This window comes from Mustela lutreola, chromosome 7 (assembly GCF_030435805.1).
Source record: "Mustela lutreola isolate mMusLut2 chromosome 7, mMusLut2.pri, whole genome shotgun sequence".
Taxonomy (NCBI): Eukaryota; Metazoa; Chordata; class Mammalia; order Carnivora; family Mustelidae; genus Mustela; species Mustela lutreola.
The window spans coordinates 29,733,867-29,754,110 of record NC_081296.1 but is presented as its reverse complement, the minus strand read 5'-3'; the positions used below and the strand labels follow the sequence as shown (position 1 = coordinate 29,754,110).

Genomic DNA, 20,244 nt, shown 5'->3' with positions numbered 1-20,244 from the left:
TGCTCGGGCCACGCAGCTCCCCGCCAGCAGCCCACCTGCCTTCCTCCCCCGTCCCAACCGATTCTGGGTCGGCCGAGAGCCTGCACGGCGGCTCCACGTTCGCCCTGGTCTCACGGCACGGGCCTTGTGGGGCCCCACTGGGCCTCCACGGGCTTAACCTCAGGGGCTGTCAAGGACAGCGTCCTGGCCGTGGGCCTCTGCCCTCTACCCACAAGCACACGGGGCACACCAACGATGCCACCGGCGTGACGGGCCCCGGGGCTCTCCTCGCAACCCAACGCGCCTGCCGCTGCACCCTCTACCTCACGATCCCCCAGGAGCTCTGCCTGAAGCACCACCCCGGCCCACGCTGTTCCGTGACAGGAGCTCAGAGGGCCTCACCCAGCGCCTCCCTGACGGACTCCCACGAACGGGATACCATCTGCCCGACGCGACACAAGAGCCCGGCTCCGCCTCCCAGGACCTCCGACCGGCTAAGGCGGGGAAACGCCTGGCAGGCCCTGAGCCGCACACGCCGCTGTTCTGGCCGAGGTCCCTCGGGGGCTAGAGCTGGGGGTGCTGGCGGTGCCGACGGTTGCGGCGGCGGAGGCGGTGGGGGAGGTGGTGGTGTTGGTGTTGGTGTTGGTGGTGGAAGTGCTGGTGGTGGTGGTGGTGGTGGCTACCGGCATGTGAGCGAGGGGAAACTGTCCCTCGCTCCTACTTTCTGCCCCGGGGGAGACAACGTGCTGGACCTCAGTTTCGATGAGAACGACGGTAGGGAGTTCTCACTCATTTTGTTCAGCTTTTCCAAGGAATGCAGAATGAGGGAGTCATCATCGATCCAGGCACATTGGGGGCCGCCTGGCCGACGGAACGGCCCAGGCAGGGTGGCTCGGAGGGGAAGCCGATGGCCTCAGAGCCCTGCGGCAGCGGCCCGTATGGACCCACACCCCTGAGCAAGAGGAACGGTGCAACCTAGCACCGGGAGGCGGGAGCCGCAAGGCTGGCGCGCACTGGCAGACTCTGCGGCAGCCGCGGGCTATCCCGCCGTCCCCAGTTCCACCGAGACAGGGGAAGGCTTACCGTCTCGCCGATCCGTCCTCAGCCTGCCCGCGCTGGACCGCACGTCTTCCGCGGACCCGGCCAAGCTCCGCGCATCCGAGGACCGGAAGGCCATCTTCTCTGGGCCGACCGGGGGCCCGCCTGGCGTGGACAACGCACCTGACAAGTGTGAAAAAGTAGCACGCTCGCGTGAGCCACGGACCCAGGGGTACAGCTCGCCATGCCTCTCAGAACATGCCTGGGGGGAAGCCTTGCCTCCGCCTGGTGCGGACCCTCTGTCCCTCAGGCTTGGCGGCAGCCGGACAGGAGGCCACGCATGCCGGCCGGGCAAGGCCGCGGACACGTGGGTCTCCGTGAGGTCGGGGGTGTGTCTGCGTGGGCCGAGTACGCGAGCGTGTGTTGATGGGTGTGTGTGCATGTGTGTGTGTGTGTATGTGTGTGTGTCTGTGTGTGTGTGTGTGTGTAGGGTCGTGCGCATGTGAGCCTGTTTGGGGAAGTGGTGTAAGGTTGGGTTTGGCCCTGGCGTGTGAGGGCTAGGAGCCCTTGTGGGCCACGTGGACATGTAGGAGGGCGGTGGCGGGTGGGCGCGTTTCCGCAGTCGGTGTGGCCACGGGGTGGTCGCCCTTGGAGGGAGCCTCACGCCCGTTCACAGCCCTCCCAGGACAGGGTCCTCTGGCCTCCCGGCCTGGCACGCCGCTCCGGAAGTTTGGTGCCACGGAATCCTCGAGCGCCACGTTCGACACCCCCGTGGTCTGACGGGAGGATGCCAGACGGAACGCGTGTCCAAGGTCTCCTGGCAAAGCAGAGCACGCCGGCTCTGGCTCGCCACACCCGGTGCCGGAGACGGAGGCCACTGCGATGTGAACTCTGTCACCCTGACGCTTGCCCCAGCGTCACCCAGCGTGACCGCAGGAGAGAGACCCTCGGCGACCGCCGACAAAATCCCGGGGCCCACGGAAACGGCAAGCCCTGGCACATCAGGCGCTGACCCGACGCCGCTCCAAGGCCCTCGCGAGAGGACAAGGGGCTTGGACTCCGGGCCAAGGGCCACCGCCCTTGCTCTCAGCCGCAAGGCCCTGCAGGGCCAGGCAGCCCACCTCTTGGCAAGCGGTTCTCATGACCCGCCGAGGGCCAGCTGACCCTCCCACTGAAAGCAGGGCCCATTCCCACCCAGGGCATGGGTGTGTCCACGACCAGCGGGCTTCGTGGGCCCCGCCCCTGAGGGAGCGAGCACTCATCCAGCAGCTCGCTCCCCAGGTGCGCAGGCTCCCGCCGGCTCGGCAAGTCCCGCCCACCCTGGGCTCCCACGTGCCTCGCTCCTCCAAGGCAGGGATCTTGAAACGCTCGGCCACAAGCCCAGTGGACGTTTCCGTCAGGCACCAGGCGGGACGCGAGGCAGGGCCCCTCGCCCGGCGTGGGTCCGAAGACTCTGGCCCTATCGGCATCGCTCACCCGCTGCGACGCCACGGGAAGGCGTGAGGAGCAAGGGAAGGAAGCCACCTCTCCTCCAGCCCCACGGCAGCTGACCTTGGCCCAGCTCCACGTCCGGCCAGGCCACAGCGCTGGAATGGGAACCGTGCTTCGCGGGGCTTGCCCCATCCTGCCTAGGGCGCAGGCGAGCAAGGACAGTTCTCGAGCGTTCCCCATCCCACTGGGCAGCGGGGCATCTGGGGCACAAGTTTCTGGGACCCTCTCAGAAATACCTACAGCTGCCCATGCCCAGGCCTGGCGGTGGGGAGCAAGCCCTCCACGGCTCCCGTGGCTTGCGCCCGCGGACAGCGTCCCGGCCGTGCTGGGGGGTTCATCGCAATGGCACTCCTGGGGGTCCCTGGGAGACGCCCACAGATCGCCGCTCCTCGCGGACGGAGACCCCGAGGCCACTCCGCCAAGGGACCGAAACGCGGCCCCGACGTGCCCCGGGCCAGTCCCCGGAGCCACCAGGTGGCCGCCCAGCGGGGACGGGTGATGTCGGGCACGGCCCCCACAGCCCCCAAAGCATTGAATGCTTGTGGCAGATTACAGCCAGAGGCTCGGGCCACGCAGCTCCCCGCCAGCAGCCCACCTGCCTTCCTCCCCCGTCCCAACCGATTCTGGGTCGGCCGAGAGCCTGCACGGCGGCTCCACGATCGCCCTGGTCTCACGGCACGGGCCTTGTGGGGCCCCACTGGGCCTCCACGGGCTTAACCTCAGGGGCTGTCAAGGACAGCGTCCTGGCCGTGGGCCTCTGCCCTCTACCCACAAGCACACGGGGCACACCAACGATGCCACCGGGGTGACGGGCCCCGGGGCTCTCCTCGCAACCCAAGGCGCCTGCCGCTGCACCCTCTACCTCACGATCCCCCAGGAGCTCTGCCTGAACCACCACCCCGGCCCACGCTGCTCCGTGACAGGAGCTCAGAGGGCCTCACCCAGCGCCTCCCTGACGGACTCCCACGAACGGTATACCATCTGCCCGATTCGACACAAGAGCCCGGCTGCGCCTCCCAGGACCTCCGACCGGCTAAGGCGGGGAAACGCCTCGCAGGCCCTGAGCCTCACACGCCGTTGTTCTGGCCGAGGTCCCTCGGGGGCTAGAGCTGGGGGTGCTGGCGGTGCTGGCGGTGCCGACGGTTGCGGCGGCGGAGGCGGTGGGGGAGGTGATGGTGTTGGTGTTGGTGTTGGTGGTGGAAGTGCTGGTGGTGGTGGTGGTGGTGGCTACTGGCATGTGACCGAGGGGAAGCGATCCCTCGCTCCTACTTTCTGCCCCGGGGGAGACAACGTGCTGGACCTCAGTTTCGATGAGAACGACGGTAGGGAGTTCTCACTCATTTTGTTCAGCTTTTCCAAGGAATGCAGAATGAGGGAGTCATCATCGATCCAGGCACATTGGGGGCCGCCTGGCCGACGGAACGGGCCAGGCAGGGTGGCTCGGAGGGGAAGCCGATGGCCTCAGAGCCCTGCGGCAGCGGCCCGTATGGACCCACGCCCCTGAGCAAGAGGAACGGTGCAACCTCGCACCGGGAGCCGGGAGCCGGGAGCCGCAAGGCTGGCCCGCACTGGCAGCCTCTGCGGCCGGCGCGGGCTATCCCGCCGTCCCCAGTTCCACCGAGACAGGGGAAGGCTTACCGTCTCGCCGATCCGTCCTCAGCCTGCCCGCGCTGGACCGCACGACTTCCGCGTACCCGGCCAAGCTCCGCGCATCCGAGGACAGGAAGGCCATCTTCTCTGGGCCGACCGGGGGCCCGCCTGGCGTGGACAACGCACCTGACAAGTGTGGAAAAGTAGCACGCTCGCGTGAGCCACGGACCCAGGGGTACAGCTCGCCATGCCTCTCAGAACATGCCTGGGGGGAAGCCTTGCCTCCGCCTGGTGCGGACCCTCTGTCCCTCAGGCTTGGCGGCAGCCGGACAGGAGGCCACGCATGCCGGCCGGGCAAGGCCTCGGACACGTGGGTCTCCGTGGGGTCGGGGGTGTGTCTGCGTGGGCCGAGTACGCGTGCGTGTGTTGATGGGTGTGTGTGCATGTGTGTGTGTGTGTATGTGTGTGTGTCTGTGTGTGTGTGTGTGTGTGTGTAGGGTCGTGCGCATGTGAGCCTGTTTGGGGAAGTGGTGTAAGGTTGGGTTTGGCCCTGGCGTGTGAGGGCTAGGAGCCCTTGTGGGCCACGTGGACATGTAGGAGGGCGGTGGCGGGTGGGCGCGTTTCCGCAGTCGGTGTGGCCAAGGGTTGGTCGCCTTTGGAGGGAGCCTCACGCCCGTTCACAGCCCTCCCGGGACAGGGTCCCCTGGCCTCCCGGCCTGGCACGCCGCTCCGGAAGTTTGGTGCCACGGAATCCTCGAGCGCCACGTTCGACACCCCCGTGGTCTGACGGGAGGAGGCCAGACGGAACGCGTGTCCAAGGTCTCCTGGCAAAGCAGAGCACGCCGGCTCTGGCTCGCCACACCCGGTGCCGGAGACGGAGGCCACTGCGATGTGAACTCTGTCACCCTGACGCTTGCCCCAGCGTCACCCACCGTGACCGCAGGAGAGAGACCCTCGGCGACCGCCGACAAAATCCCGGGGCCCACGGAAACGGCCAGCCCTGGCACATCAGGCACTGACCCGACGCCGCTCCAAGGCCCTCGCGAGAGGACAAGGGGCTTGGACTCCGGGCCAAGGGCCACCGCCCTTGCTCTCAGCCGCAAGGCCCTGCAGGGCAAGGCAGCACACCTCTTGGCAAGCGGTTCTCATGACCCACCGAGGGCCAGCTGACCCTCCCACTGAAAGCAGGGCCCATTCCCACCCAGGGCATGGGTCTGTCCACGACCAGCGGGCTTCGTGGGCCCCGCCCCTGAGGGAGCGAGCACTCATCCAGCAGCTCGCTCCCCAGGTGCGCAGGCTCCCGCCGGCTCGGCAAGTCCCGCCCACCCTGGGCTCCCACGTGCCTCGCTCCTCCAAGGCAGGGATCTTGAAACGATCGGCCACAAGCCCAGTGGACGTTTCCGTCAGGCACCAGGCGGGACGCGAGGCAGGGCCCCTCGCTCGGCGTGGGTCCGAGGACTCTGGCCCTGGCGGCATCGTTCACCCGCTGCGACGCCACGGGAAGGCGTGAGGAGCAAGGGAAGGAAGCCACCTCTCCTCCAGCCCCACGGCAGCTTACATTGGCCCAGCACCACGTCCGGCCATGCCACAGCGCTGGACTGGGAACCGTGCTTCGCGGGGCTTGCCCCATCCTGCCTAGGGCGCAGGCGAGCAAGGACAGTTCTCGAGCGTTCCCCATCCCACTGGGCAGCGGGGCATCTGGGGCACAAATTTCTGGAACCCTCTCAGAAATACCTACAGCTGCCCATGCCCAGGCCTGGCGGTGGGGAGCAAGCCCTCCACGGCTCCCGTGGCTTGCGCCTGCGGACATTGTCCCGGCCGTGCTGGGGGGTTCATCGCAATGGCACTCCTGGGGGTACCTGGGAGACGCCCACAGATCGCCGCTCCTCGCGGACGGAGACCCCGGGGCCACTCCGCCAAGGGACCGAAACGCGGCCCCGACGTGCCCCGGGCCAGTCCCCGGAGCCACCAGGTGGCCGCCCAGCGGGGACGGGTGATGTCGGGCACAGCCCCCACAGCCCCCAAAGCATTGAACGCTTGTGGCAGATTACAGCCAGAGGCTCGGGCTACGCAGCTCCCCGCCAGCAGCCCACCTGCCTTCCTCCCCCGTCCCAACCGATTCTGGGTCGGCCGAGAGCCTGCACGGCGGCTCCACGTTCGCCCTGGTCTCACGGAACGGGCCTTGTGGGGCCCCACTGGGCCTCCACGGGCTTAACCTCAAGGGCTGTCAAGGACAGCGTCCTGGCCGTGGGCCTCTGCCCCCTACCCACAAGCACACGGGGCACACCAACGATGCCACCGGGATGACGGGCCCCGGGGCTCTCCTCGCAACCCAGGCGCCTGCCGCTGCACCCTCTACCTCACGATCCCCCAGGAGCTCTGCCTGAAGCACCACCCCGGCGCACGCTGCTCTGTGACAGGAGCTCAGAGGGCCTCACCCAGCTCCTCCCTGACGGACTCCCACGAACGGGATACCATCTGCCCGACTCGACACAAGAGCCCGGCTGCGCCTCCCAGGACCTCCGCCCGGCTAAGGCGGGGAAACGCCTCGCAGGCCCTGAGCCGCACTCGCCGCTGTTCTGGCCGAGGTCCCTAGGGGGCTAGAGCTGGGGGTGCTGGCGGTGCTGGCGGTGCCGACAGTTGCGGCGGCGGAGGCGGTCGGGGAGGTGTTGGTGTTGGTGTTGGTGGTGGAAGTGCTGGTGGTGGTGGTGGTGGTGGCTACCGGCATGTGACCGAGGGGAAGCTGTCCCTCGCTCCTACTTTCTGCCCCGGGGAAGACAACGTGCTGGACCTCAGTTTCGATGAGAACGACGGTAGGGTGTTCTCACTCATTTTGTTCAGCTTTTCCAAGGAATGCAGAATGAGGGAGTCATCATCGATCCAGGCACATTGGGGGCCGCCTGGCCGACGGAACGGGCCAGGCAGGGTGGCTCGGAGGGGAAGCCGATGGCCTCAGAGCCCTGCGGCAGCGGCCCGTATGGACCCACGCCCCTGAGCAAGAGGAACGGTGCAACCTCGCACCGGGAGCCGGGAGCCGGGAGCCGCAAGGCTGGCGTGCACTGGCAGCCTCTGCGGCCGGCGCGGGCTATCCCGCCGTCCCCAGTTCCACCAAGACAGGGGAAGGCTTACCGTCTCGCCGATCCGTCCTCAGCCTGCCCTCGCTGGACCGCACGTCTTCCGCGGACCCGGCCAAGCTCCGCGCATCAGAGGACAGGAAGGCCATCTTCTCTGGGCCGACCGGGGGCCCGCCTGGCGTGGAAAACGCACCTGACAAGTTTTAAAAAGTAGCACGCTCGCGTGAGCCACGGACCCAGGGGTACAGCTCGCCATGCCTCTCAGAACATGCCTGGGGGGAAGCCTTGCCTCCGCCTGGTGCGGACCCTCTGTCCCTCAGGCTTGGCGGCAGCCGGACAGGAGGCCACGCATGCCGACCGGGCAAGGCCGCGGACACGTGGGTCTCTGTGAGGTCGGGGGTGTGTCTGCGTGGGCCGAGTACGCGAGCGTGTGTTGATGGGTGTGTGTGCATGTGTGTGTGTGTGTATGTGTGTGTGTCTGTGTGTGTGTGTGTGTGTGTGTGTATGGTCGTGCGCATGTGAGCCTGTTTGGGGAAGTGGTGTAAGGTTGGGTTTGGCCCTGGCGTGTGAGGGCTAGGAGCCCTTGTGGGCCACGTGGACATGTAGGTGGGCGGTGGCGGGTGGGCGCGTTTCCGCAGTCGGTGTGGCCACGGGGTGGTCGCCCTTGGAGGGAGCCTCACGCCCGTTCACAGCCCTCCCGGGACAGGGTCCCCTGGCCTCCCGGCCTGGCACGCCGCTCCGGAAGTTTGGTGCCACGGAATCCTCGAGCGCCACGTTCGACACCCCCGTGGTCTGACGGGAGGAGGCCAGACGGAACGCGTGTCCAGGGTCTCCTGGCAAAGCAGAGCACGCCGGCTCTGGCTCGCCACACCCGGTGCCAGAGACGGAGGCCACTGCGATGTGAACTCTGTCACCCTGACGCTTGCCCCAGCGTCACCCACCGTGACCGCAGGAGAGAGACCCTCGGCGACCGCCGACAAAATCCCGGGGCCCACGGAAACGGCAAGCCCTGGCACATCAGGCGCTGACCCGACGCCGCTCCAAGGCCCTCGCGAGAGGACAAGGGGCTTGGACTCCGGGCCAAGGGCCACCGCCCTTGCTCTCAGCCGCAAGGCCCTGCAGGGCCAGGCAGCACACCTCTTGGCAAGCGGTTCTCATGACCCGCCAAGGGCCAGCTGACCCTCCCACTGAAAGCAGGGCCCATTCCCACCCAGGGCATGGGTGTGTCCACGACCAGCGGGCTTCGTGGGCCCCGCCCCTGAGGGAGCGAGCACTCATCCAGCAGCTCGCTCCCCAGGTGCGCAGGCTCCCGCCGGCTCGGCAAATCCCGCCCACCCTGGGCTCCCACGTGCCTCGCTCCTCCAAGGCAGGGATCTTGAAACGCTCGGCCACAAGCCCAGTGGACGTTTCCGTCAGGCACCAGGCGGGACGCGAGGCAGGGCCCCTCGCTCGGCGTGGGTCCGAGGACTCTGGCCCTGGCGGCATCGCTCACCCGCTGCGACGCCACGGGAAGGCGTGAGGAGCAAGGGAAGGAAGCCACCTCTCCTCCAGCCCCAGGGCAGCTGACCTTGGCCCAGCTCCACGTCCGGCCAGGCCACAGCGCTGGACTGGGAACCGTGCTTCGCGGGGCTTGCCCCATCCTGCCTAGGGCGCAGGCGAGCAAGGACAGTTCTCGAGCGTTCCCCATCCCACTGGGCTGCGGGGCATCTGGGGCACAAGTTTCTGGGACTCTCTCAGAAATACCTACAGCTGCCCATGCCCAGGCCTGGCGGTGGGGAGCAAGCCCTCCACGGCTCCCGTGGCTTGCGCCCGCGGACAGCGTCCCGGCCGTGCTGGGGGGTTCATCGCAATGGCACTCCTGGGGGTCCCTGGGAGACGCCCACAGATCGCCGCTCCTCGCGGACGGAGACCCCGAGGCCACTCCGCCAAGGGACCGAAACGCGGCCCCGACGTGCCCCGGGCCAGTCCCCGGAGCCACCAGGTGGCCGCCCAGCGGGGACAGGTGATGTCGGGCACGGCCCCCACAGCCCCCAAAGCATTGAACGCTTGTGGCAGATTACAGCCAGAGGCTCGGGCCACGCAGCTCCCCGCCAGCAGCCCACCTGCCTTCCTCCCCCGTCCCAACCGATTCTGGGTCGGCCGAGAGCCTGCACGGCGGCTCCACGATCGCCCTGGTCTCACGGCACGGGCCTTGTGGGGCCCCACTGGGCCTCCACGGGCTTAACCTCAGGGGCTGTCAAGGACAGCGTCCTGGCCGTGGGCCTCTGCCCTCTACCCACAAGCACACGGGGCACACCAACGATGCCACCGGGGTGACGGGCCCCGGGGCTCTCCTCGCAACCCAAGGCGCCTGCCGCTGCACCCTCTACCTCACGATCCCCCAGGAGCTCTGCCTGAACCACCACCCCGGCCCACGCTGCTCCGTGACAGGAGCTCAGAGGGCCTCACCCAGCGCCTCCCTGACGGACTCCCACGAACGGGATACCATCTGCCCGACTCGACACAAGAGCCCGGCTGCGCCTCCCAGGACCTCCGCCCGGCTAAGGCGGGGAAACGCCTCGCAGGCCCTGAGCCGCACACGCCGCTGTTCTGGCCGAGGTCCCTAGGGGGCTAGAGCTGGGGGTGCTGGCGGTGCTGGCGGTGCCGACAGTTGCGGCGGCGGAGGCGGTCGGGGAGGTGTTGGTGTTGGTGTTGGTGGTGGAAGTGCTGGTGGTGGTGGTGGTGGTGGCTACCGGCATGTGACCGAGGGGAAGCTGTCCCTCGCTCCTACTTTCTGCCCCGGGGAAGACAACGTGCTGGACCTCAGTTTCGATGAGAACGACGGTAGGGTGTTCTCACTCATTTTGTTCAGCTTTTCCAAGGAATGCAGAATGAGGGAGTCATCATCGATCCAGGCACATTGGGGGCCGCCTGGCCGACGGAACGGGCCAGGCAGGGTGGCTCGGAGGGGAAGCCGATGGCCTCAGAGCCCTGCGGCAGCGGCCCGTATGGACCCACGCCCCTGAGCAAGAGGAACGGTGCAACCTCGCACCGGGAGCCGGGAGCCGCAAGGCTGGCGTGCACTGGCAGCCTCTGCGGCCGGCGCGGGCTATCCCGCCGTCCCCAGTTCCACCAAGACAGGGGAAGGCTTACCGTCTCGCCGATCCGTCCTCAGCCTGCCCACGCTGGACCGCACGTCTTCTGCGGATCGGCCTAGCTCCGCGCATCCGAGAACAGGAAGGCCATCTTCTCTGGGCCGACCGTGGGTCTGCCTGGCGTGGCCACCGCACCTGACAAGTGTGGAAATGATGCATGCCCGCGTGATCCCCGGACCCAGGGGAACAGCTCGCCACTCGGCTCAGAACGTGCCTGGGGGGAAGCCTTGCATCTGCCTCTGAGGACCATCTGTCCCTCAGGCTTGGCTGCAACCGGGCAAGAGGCCACCCATTCCGGCCGGGCAGATCCGCCGATTCGTCAGTCTCTGTGAGGTCGATTGTGAGTCTGCATGTATTCAATGTGTGTGTGGGAGCTTGCTGGTGTGTGTGTGTGTGTGTGTGTGTGTGTGTGTATGTATGTGTGTGTGTGTAGGGGCACGTTAATGCGTGTGTCCTGACGTGGTTTACGTTTGGGTGTGGCCCTGGCCTGTGAGGGCTTGGAGCCCTTGTAGGCCCTGTGGCCAGTTTGGAGGGAGGTGACTGTTCAGTATATTCTGCAGTCGGGGTGGCCATCATGTGGTCGCCCTTTGGTGTAGTCCTCCTAGCCTGGATAGAGCCCTCCTCGACAAGGACCCTTGGCCGCCCACCTTCTTTGCTGCGCCACAAGATCAGTTCCACAGAGTCTCCAGTCTCCACTTTTTACACCCCCGGGTGTTACTAAACAAAGCCAGAGACACCCTCTGTTCAAGTCCTTCTGGCATTGCACACTAGCTGTCTCTCTTTGCACTTGCTGGTGGGAAGGGAGGCCTCTGCAATGTGGTGTTTATCTTACTGATTGTCACAGCGTGCCTGGAGGAGACAGATCCTCAGCAAGTATCGATTATATTCCAGGGCACACTTGAAGACTGCCACTCCTTGGTCTTGAGGTCCGAGCCTTACACTGACCCAAAGCCCTAGCGATAGTTGGGGCGGCCATGAACTCTGCATAGGCCTCATGTCCGCCTACTCAGCTGAAAGTACCTTGCCATGCAGGCAGCACAGCCCTTGGCAGTTGGTGCCCCTGTCCCGTTGAGGGCCAGCTTAACTCCTGACTGAATGGGCCCATTCCCACCCAGGGCACTGATCTGTCCACAGTTAGGGGCCTTTGTAGGCTGTGCCTCCAAATAAACATGCGAATACTCCTTGCCCGGTACACCTCTGTTCAGTGGTGAGCCCATATTCTACCATCAGGATTTATAAGTCAATAGAATTTTCTGTATAGTAATTTTGAAATGATGATTTTCATGTCAATTAATGTAGGAGTAAAATATTGCCAAAATTATTTTTGTAAATATGTCTTCCTTCATTATAACATGAACTTGGAATTCAATAAGCTAATCAAAAATATTTTAATATGTACAAAATATGAATACTTATATACATAATGAGCTTATGGTTTCTGACTTGCCTGTGGTTAAATAGATAATGCTCTTTTTTAAGTAAGCTCCATTTTCATTATGGTGATTGAATTTACCACCCCTGTTCAAGAGCTGATTGAAATGTTGTCCAAAAGAAGAACACTCTTGAATATTCTGAGAACATCAGGCCCCAAGAAACACAGTATTCCATAATATTTCTTGGTAATGTATTACCTACATTTAAATTAAATACATTTCTTGGTAATGTATTATCTAGTATTTAGAGTATATGTGATATTTTAACCTTTTTTCCAAGTCTAATATAGAGCAAAGTGTATTCTTAAATTATTGAGCTCACTTAATTTGTATCTTCCAAAATGGCAAGTTTATATAATATTTTAAACTTTTTTTGAAGTATAATAATGATACAGTAATGTGCATGATTTCAATTATAGAGGTAAGTTCATTTTCATCTTTCAAAATGGAAATTTTCCAACAAACATATCCAGAAACAAACATTGCCAGCATTACAGAAACCACCCATGGTATCTTTCTGCATGACTCTTGAACTGATATTATCTTCTTTGTGCTTTAATACCTTTACTAACACTTTATTGTATACTATAGTTTTACAGTAAGCTTTAAAATAACATAATGTGAGTTCTCTAAATTTATTTACATTTTCTTGTTTTTAAAGATTTTATTTATTTATTTGACAGAGAGGGACACATCAAAAGAAGGAACACAGCAGAGTGGGTGAGAGAGGGAAAAGCAGGCTCCCCACTCAGGAAGGCACCTGCTGTGGGGCTCGATCTCAGAACCCAGGAATTGTGACCTGAGCCAAAGGTAGACACCTAACAACTGAGCCACCCGGGTGCTTCTATTTACATTTTCTTAATCTCTTTTGCTATTCTAGTTAATCTACCTTTAGTATGAATTTTAGAAATATCTTGTTGATAACTACAAACAGGCATACAGTGATCTTTACTTGCATTGTAGTGAATCTACACATGAAATTGGAATAACTAACAACTATACAATACTGAGACTTCTGATCCATGAATAGTGTATATCTCTATATTTACTTAGGTCTTCTTTGATAATTTTAATCAGTGTTTTGCATTTTCGTCATAGAGATACTGCATATATTGTACTGCATTTTATTACATAAGTAGCTCATATTTGTGCTATTGTAAATGGCATTTATTTCAAATTCCATGTGTTTATTGCTAGTATATAGTAATATAATTGACTTTTATATATTGATCTTGTATCCTGCAATCTTGCTAAACTCAGTTTTAGTCCTGGGATTGTTATTGTAGATTTTTTGATATTTTCTAATATAGGTAATTGAGTTTCTTGTAAAAAAGCCCTTTGTCTTACTTTCTGATTTTTATGCTTTTTATTTACTTTTCTTGGTTTATGACTGTACAGAACAATATAAATAGATGTGATAGGAGAGGACACTGTTGTCTTGTTCACAATCTTAGAAAGAAAGGACTTCTTTTTAAAGATCTAATTTATTTATTTATTTGACAGACAGAGATCACAAGTAGGCAGAGTGGCAGGCAGAGAGAGAGAGGAGGAAGCAGGCTCCCTGCCGAGCAGAGAGCCCGATGTGGGGCTTGATCCCAGGACCCCAAGATCATGACCTGAGCTGAAGGCAGAGGCTTTAACCTACTGAGCCACCCAGGCACCCCAAAAGGACGTCTTTCTAAAACATACTGGGATGTACATTTTTATTTTAATTTAAAAAAATTTATTTTTTTTAGAGAGAGACAATCAGGGGAAGGAGCAAAGGGAGAAAAGAAAGAGAATATCAAGCAGGCTCCATGCTGAGAACAGAGCCTGATCTTGGGCTCAATCCCATGACAATGAGATCATGACCTGAACTGAAACCAACAGTCAGACACTTACCCAACTGAGCAGTCAGACACTTACCCAACTGAGCCACCCAGGTGCCCCTGGGTTGTACATTTTTTTTTAAAGATTTTATTTATTTACTTGACAGGCAGAGATCACAAATAGGCAGAGAGGCAGGCAGAGAGAGAGAGGGGAAAGTGGGCTCCCCACCAAGCTGAGAGCCCTATGTGGGGTTCGATCCCAGGACCCTGAAATCATGACCTGAGCCGAGGGCAGAGGCTTAACCCACTGAGCCACCCAGGTGCCCCAGGGTAGTACATTTTTAATACCTGCCCCTTAAAGCATAAATATTATATGTGATACACTTCTATACCTTGAAATAACAAGCAAGCACTACAAATGCACTTTTATATTAAAATAAATATTATATAAATATACAGATGGGAAAATATACAAGTGATTATTTGTAGGATCATTTGATTATACTGAAATATATTCTAGTGTTCCTATAATTTATATTCATCCTCAAATATTTTTCTCAATATATAGATAGATAGATATAGATTATATATAGATATATATTTATTTGAATAGTGGAAATTCTGGAGTTTACTTCAGTATCTGATAGGGCTCTTTTAATTTATGATGTTAGAATTATTAGTGTTCAAGTCTATTTTGTTCATTACTATTGATTTCATTTCAATGGCCTTGCTACATTCTGGAAAAATAAATACACACTTTATGTAAATATATATCTACATACATACACACATATATAAGTATAAAGAGAACACAAATACAACTACTCACTGTAGAAATGTGTGACAAGAACATTGTCAAGAAACAAACATTGATTTGGGCGCCTGGGTGGCTCAGTGGGTTAAGCCGCTGCCTTCAGCTCAGGTCATGATCTCAGGGTCCTGGGATTGAGTCCCGCATCGGGCTCTCTGCGGAGCCTGCTTCCTCCTCTCTCTCTGCCTGCCTCTCTGCCTATTTGTGATCTCTCTCTGTCAAATAAATAAATAAAATCTTTAAAAAAATAAAAGAAACAAACATTGACCTCTTCCTAAAATATTAAACACCAGGTTCCAGGTAACATAAACCTTCTATATGATCCTGACAAGGAAGACACAGACTATTTTTCTTATTTATGGATATTTCAAATTATAAAAAATGATTAATAAATTAATATATGCAATTTTATTATCTATTCACTTGATTAACCTAAAATAATATTGTTTAAGAGACAAAGACCATATGGAAAATTGAATTTCTTTGTGTTTTAGAAAAATCTTTTTTGAATTTGGTTCTTTATCATTTAAATAAAGGCCATAGGGGGCACCTGGTTGTCTTAATGAATTAAGCACCCAACTATTGGTTTTCATTCATGTCATGGTCTCAGATCATGAGATCAAATCTTGCATCAGGCTCTGTGCCCAACTTAGAGTCTACTTGCAATTCTCTCTCTCCCTCTGTCTCTCCCCACTCTTGTGAGCTCATGATATGTCATAAATACATAAGTAAAACATTTTAAAATAAAATTAAGGCCTTAGAAAGATTTTATAAAATTTATAGTTTTTCACACCAAAAAATGAAAAGATAAATGTAAAGTCCCAATGATGCAAAAAGTAGCAATAATGATCCATAATGATATTAAAGATCTGAACAAAATCATCTATCATAATTTTTTTTCCTTTTTTAAATTTTTTTTTTATTTTTTATAAACATATATTTTTATCCCCGGGAGTACAGGTCTGTGAATCACCAGGTTTACACACTTCACAGCACTCACCAAAGCACATACCCTCCCCAATGTCCATAACCCCACCCCATTTCTCCCAATCCCCCTCCCCGCAGCAACCCTCAGTTTGTTTTGTGAGATTAAGAGTCACTTATGGTTTGTCTCCCTCCCAATCCAATCTTGTTTCATTTATTCTTCTCCTACCCACTTAAGCCCCCATGTTGCATCACCACTTCCTCATATCAGGGAGATCATATGATAGTTGTCTTTCTCTGCTTGACTTGTTTCACTAAGCATGATACGATCTAGTTCCATCATCTATCATAATCTTAATCATGGAGTCAACATTATGAAACTATCACAATTTTAAGGAACTCCAATTGTAGCTTAATTTCATAAAAGAATATTTCACTGCAATATAAAACTAAAATCAATAAATTCTCCAAAGTTCTACAACTGTAAATCCATACAGAACTCATAAAATAAAATTTAAAATTTGGAAAGGAGGGTGAAGACACTCACCAAAGAAAATGACACATAATGGGGATTCACAGATGGCTCAGATGGCTTAACCAAGCATCTGCCTTTGTCTCAGGTCATGATCCCAGAGTGCTGGGATTGAGCCCCATGTTGGGCTCCCTGCTCAGCAGGGAGTCTGCTTCTCCCTCTCCCTCTACCTGCCACTTCTCCTCCTTGAGCTCACTCTCTCTGCATCAAATAAACAAATAAAATATTTTTAAAAAATGAGACATAAGGAAGATATCATCCTGTAAGTCATTGAAAAGATGGAACACAGAGACCTCAGGATGAGGCACAGAACACATGACATATGAATTTAAAGGATGCTGGTGTAGTTACTCACTGCTCTTCTCTGAAGTGGAGGATTTCATTCCATCCCATCTACCTCAGAAAAATATAACAGAAAGAAAAGCAAACATGTAATCTCTGAAAGTTGTCTACACTGAAAAATAACAAGCAGTAAAATTGATTCCATTGTCAATATTTAATATAAGTATGCAATATTTCCTTCTTTTAGCCAACTCTAATGATACTTCAAGTACTCATCACAGTTGCTTGAACTCTTAATCTTTCTTTTGTTTCATGTATTACACAAGAAAATGTTCCCTGTATACAAATATCTATTGGCAACTCTATGTTCAATATGAGCAAAATGAAGCAAGTCTGGGGCCATACAACGTACCTAAAGTTGCATACTGCCTCATGAGATAGGAGGCTAACACCTTGCTCCAAGAGAAATAAAAGGCATGCTCACAGCAGTATTGTTTTTTTAACTTAAAGTCATCAAATACAGCCAGGCTTTGAGAGTCTTATTTGTCCTAGCAGAGGGCCACTCATCTGGACCTCAGATTGACATCTGGAATGAGTCCCTCAGCATCCTCAGACAATTGTGCTCATCATTGATCCAGACAAACATCCTCTCAAACAAATAAGCATTTCCATAGCCAGGCTTATTTTCTTCAGGCTTATCTACTGCATTATAAAAACTAGTAAATGCACAAGAGATGTTTTATTTAGTATCTGAATAATGGAACTCTTATGTACATAGAACAAAAGCATATAACCTTGGATTTTCTAATAAAATGACACAAAATAGAAGCATATAACCTTGGATTTTCTAATAAAATGACACAAAATCAATTGGGAAAATTTTTAAAATAGTCAAATAAAATTTCAAGGAGAAATGGGGATGCATTCATAAATGTGGTAGCAAATAAGGTATGATTACAGTAGAATAGGAGTTGAAACATTTATATTCTGGACTTGCCAATAATAAAAAGATAAATAAAGGAATATTTTGGTGCATTTCATTTTCTTTACCAGATTACTTGCATACACTATAAAATAGTACAAAAAGGAAATACATCAATGATTCCCAGAAATTATACAGGTTACTTCCAGAAGAGACTTTTTTAATTTAATGAAGGAGAGAAGTAATAATGAATATTCATTTAACAAAGTAGGCACATTTATGGGGAAAAGAAACCTATTATCAAAATATTCTACCTTAGACTTTTGAAATAATGAACCCAGAGAATGTGATGTTCTGACATCACTGGCCACAACACACACAGAAATTTAAAAGCATCAGATAGCTGCACATCTCTCTTCCCTAAAGTATGTTACTTGATCCAGTCTTTGTTCCTGCAGGAAAACATCACAAATAATATAAGTTAGAGCCCAGAATACATGAAATCCATTTAAAAATAAAGCACAATCATTTGTTCTTAGCCATCAACTATCAACCACAGATGGTTCTTAACCATCTTTGCCATTCATGTCTTCACTTATTTCCTCTCTGTATTATTCATTCTTCAAATCATTAATAGTCCTCTCTACCATGCTATGTAAAGTGGTGGAACAGCAATTTTCTTTTTGAATGAGAAACTCTAAGGTTGTATTCTACCAAATAAAGCCTTTATGAAGATGCTTTTTGATGCATAAATTAAAGACACATAATAGGGATGTTGTAAGACTTATATTTTTGAAGTAAGAGATAAGAACTTTGAAAATCTAATACAACATATAAAAGCTAATGGAACAATTTTAAAAATTAAAAAACAGTCAAAAAGTTTCATAAGATATGGAAATTATAAAATAGAACAAAATGGAAAAGAACATCAGAAGATCAAGACATAAGAGGACTGAGATAGAATAACCATAGCCGATTTTTATTCAAAACAGAATGCAATTAATTATCTTAGGAGTCCATTAATTGGCTCGCATAGGTCTTTGAAGGATAAATGCTTGCTAGTGAACTGGGGGACCCAAAATGCTTGGTACAAGGAGCTGGACCTCAGAGGTTATGTAATGTTAGATTCCATTTAAATGACATTTTGTTAAAGGCAAAACTATAAAAATAGTGGTCACAAGAGATTATAGGGTAGAATGAGGGGCTGACTAGAAAGGAGTAAAATGAAAAGGGTTTTTATGGATAATGGAACTCCTCCATATCATATTTGTGGTGTTAGATATACTATTCTATACACTTGTCAAAATACACATATATCTGCACGATAGTGAATTTTACTGTAGGTAAAATTTAAAAAAATAAATTAAAAGTACAAATATAAAATTGAAAACAGGCTGGGACAGGAACACCATTTAACCAAAGAACAAGATATTCATTGATTAAATATTTAATATATGCAAAACTGGTAGAATTCAAAACCATGAAAATTGTGAGCTAGCACTTAAATGAGTAAGTAGAAGTCCACCTTCATTTGCTTAGAATAGAAACAGTGTTCTTAGAATAGAAACAGTGTTCACCAACAATGGTTTTGTCTCTCATTTTCTTCACATTTTTTACATTCATTCAAAAGGGTACTTTTCACTTGCTGCTTATGACCTTGAAGTCACCCATGAAATCACACAAATGTTCATAAACCTAAAACATACTGAACCACTTGATTTACACATAAAAACTGGAGGTGATAATAAATGATGGCTGTCAGTTATGAATTCCATAAGCGAAAGTTTTTCACTGTAGTCTACATGAACATTAGTTTAAAAAAAATTGACATGATTTCTGTGGCAAAATTCTACTGATTTTAACACTTTGAGTATTATGCAGCTCATTTATTCTAGACATCCTTTCTGCATCTTGACGTTACAAGGCAAGGAAATGCTTTATATTCAAACTGACATTGATTCTATAATGTCTAGAATTCTAATGAAAATACAAAAGCAAAACTGTATGATGATAAAAAAATATTTACATCCACTAAGTCAACAGGTATAAGGAAATAGACTTCAATGGTATATAACACTTACTCAATTGACTTAATTGTATCTACAGTAAGAGTTTCCACCACTATTTAGCATAATATTCACTGTGCATAGACTTTTCTTTTAAATGCAACAAATATGATCTTAAAAATCCTGGTCAAACAATTACTCATCCATAAAAAGGGAATGAGATTCTGATACATGATACGACATGGCTTAACTGTGAGAATATTTTGCTAAGTGATTAAGAGTAAAAATATTGGTCTGTACCTCTATTTCAACTATTTACCTTACAACAAGCTATGATTTTCCTTTATCCCCTAAGTCATTTTAATTTTTTCAAAATAAGGATTTTCTACTATATAGTCATAATACTATTATTATTAAAGCTAGGCAATTATTACCATCCTTATAGAATACTATAATCTATTTAAGGAATTTTACATTTTTCCAGTGTTTCCTTTAATGTCATTTATAGAAATCCTAAATAAACATTGTACTATTTTCATACCTATTTAGTCTAACATAATCTAGATCATTTCCTCAGTGATAGTAGAGATATGTTTGTAGACTAAATGGCAGTTTGTGGGAGTTTTGTTTTGTTTGTTTTATAGAATGTTACTTAACTTGGGTCTGTTATTTTCTCATGAGTTGATTCAGTTTTATTTACTTTAGTCTGAGGTACTGCAGAAATAAGGCTAGGTTCTTCCCAGTGCTTCCTATCAGCGATGCCAGATGATTCCATCACAGGAGTATTATCTTTCATGTCTTACTTAATTCAGGTGGTATCTTCCAGGTTCTCCATTATTACCTTTTCTTTGCAACTGGTAAGTGTATCATGGAGGAGATAATAAAATCTATAAAAATATCCTGTTTCTCCTCAAATTTCCTCAAAGAAGTTTTAGCATCCTTTGATGTTTCCTGATTGAAAAAAATATGATCATTCTAAATGTCTTTATTTTATATTATAGCATTTCTACCTCATTTATTACAGCTGTTATATGGCATTTTACTTTCTACTGTATTTACCCGTTCACTCACTCATTCATTCACATATTAGTTCATTATAAACACTTTATCATTATTAATGGGTTTTTTTTTTCCATTCCTTAGAGATTTACCATGTCCAGACATGCCTGGATTTTATCAGTCAAAACAAGAGGTGGCTCACTGCTCAATGTCAAGCATCT

General features: G+C 52.4%; 1 long non-coding RNA gene and 5 other non-coding genes across 7 annotated transcripts; all 6 read right to left on the bottom strand.

Moving 5' to 3' along the window:
* Window positions 1–727: 727 nt before the first annotated feature.
* On the bottom strand, window positions 728–822 carry LOC131837668 (small nucleolar RNA SNORD116). Its single transcript, XR_009356263.1, has one exon. It is a non-coding gene; the product is annotated as a small nucleolar RNA SNORD116 (small nucleolar RNA).
* Window positions 823–3,804: 2,982 nt separating this feature from the next.
* On the bottom strand, window positions 3,805–3,899 carry LOC131837667 (small nucleolar RNA SNORD116). Its single transcript, XR_009356262.1, has one exon. It is a non-coding gene; the product is annotated as a small nucleolar RNA SNORD116 (small nucleolar RNA).
* A 2,986-nt stretch (window positions 3,900–6,885) lies between these two features.
* LOC131837703 (small nucleolar RNA SNORD116) lies at window positions 6,886–6,980 on the bottom strand. The gene has a single exon (XR_009356296.1). It is a non-coding gene; the product is annotated as a small nucleolar RNA SNORD116 (small nucleolar RNA).
* Window positions 6,981–9,969: 2,989 nt separating this feature from the next.
* On the bottom strand, window positions 9,970–10,064 carry LOC131837702 (small nucleolar RNA SNORD116). The gene has a single exon (XR_009356295.1). It is a non-coding gene; the product is annotated as a small nucleolar RNA SNORD116 (small nucleolar RNA).
* Window positions 10,065–15,434: 5,370 nt separating this feature from the next.
* On the bottom strand, window positions 15,435–19,215 carry LOC131835722 (uncharacterized). 2 transcript variants are annotated; one of them, XR_009355347.1, is made up of 3 exons: window positions 16,509–19,215; window positions 16,170–16,207; window positions 15,435–16,015 (listed from the first exon to the last, which is right to left on the bottom strand). It is a non-coding gene; the product is annotated as an uncharacterized LOC131835722 (long non-coding RNA). The 2 variants fall into 2 exon arrangements; XR_009355346.1 differs by having other exon boundaries at window positions 17,333–19,215.
* LOC131837307 (small nucleolar RNA SNORD109A) lies at window positions 16,666–16,732 on the bottom strand. The gene has a single exon (XR_009355969.1). It is a non-coding gene; the product is annotated as a small nucleolar RNA SNORD109A (small nucleolar RNA).
* Window positions 19,216–20,244: the final 1,029 nt, after the last annotated feature.